The sequence below is a fragment of the Phalaenopsis equestris genome, unplaced genomic scaffold, assembly GCF_001263595.1.
Source record: "Phalaenopsis equestris unplaced genomic scaffold, ASM126359v1 Scaffold201012, whole genome shotgun sequence".
NCBI lineage: Eukaryota > Viridiplantae > Streptophyta > Magnoliopsida > Asparagales > Orchidaceae > Phalaenopsis > Phalaenopsis equestris.
The window spans coordinates 6,775-8,073 of NW_018220797.1; positions in this window are offsets into that span (position 1 = coordinate 6,775).

A 1,299-nucleotide genomic window follows, 5' to 3' on the forward strand; every position below is an offset into this window, starting at 1 on the left:
CCTAGGGCTTTTTTAAGCCCATAATTGGTCTTCTTATGTAGGCATATGTGATTATCCTTGACTAACATAACTAGGCAGCTACTCCATAAATAAATTACCTAACTTACAGATGAAAAAAGATATAAAACTAAGAAAAAGATATGTGATGGTGCATACCTAACTTACAGATGGAAAAAAAATAAATTATCTCTAACAAGAAAATAACATATATAAATCCAATATGCAGATTTCACTGTGAAAATCCTACAAAGCTATGTCACACTCAAAAAATCTAAAGAAATTTAAAAAAGTTTAAGACAAGATACATACCCAATGGTAAATATGAAATATTACAGAAAAAATACTCAAATATAACATCTATGTATCCAAACAAGCAACTGTGCAAGAATATCAAGCAATCAAGCAAGAATGTCGTGCAATCGAGCCAACACTGCCTATCCAAGGAGAAGTAGAAGTAGAGATTAGATGACGAACAAAGACGGCAAACTCTAAGTTGTCGCGGCTGAGGGGAATTTCAGAGGAGTAGAGTCGCAAGAGGGAGACTCGAAGAGGCATCCGAACGCTAGAAGTTTCGAGACGGGAATGGGGAGGCCGATTAGGGTTTTTTTCATTATGTTATATATATATTGAAATATTTTAATTATGCAACTTATATTATACTATTATATAAATATGTAATACTTATATAACTATTACTGAAATATTATTAGTAATAATTTGTTATATATTATGATTTATAGGATTTGATTTTGTAAAATATGATAATTTATTTTTTAGAAAAAATTAATTAATTATAATTTATAATATTTAATTTTATGAATATTTATTATGTATATAAAAATTTATTTATTTTCGAGTCAATTCGAGCCGAACACGAGCGAACAAACTTTTGTTTGTGTTCGGCTCGTTTACATTTCGATCTTAAAAATGTGTTCGTGTTCGGCTCGTTAGGCTTAACGAACAAGCCGAGCATGAGCTACTTATCGAGCCGAACACGAGTTGTTCGCGAAAAACGTGCCAAATTGACAGCCCTCCGTAACTTCAACATAAACTCACCCCGTGAGCAATTAGAAAGGCAATGTCAATTTTAAGAAGGGTTTTAATTGAGCTGAATTGAGTAGAGAGTGTCTTTTTTAGGACTTGATTTGATCGAATCAAAAGTTGTTCATGTTCAATTCACATTTAAGATGAGCTTTCACATATTTGAGCTTTCCAAAGGATAAGTTTGGATCGAACATATAAATGATTTGATGCGGAGAAATGATACGATTATTTTAAAATACACACACACAGATATAT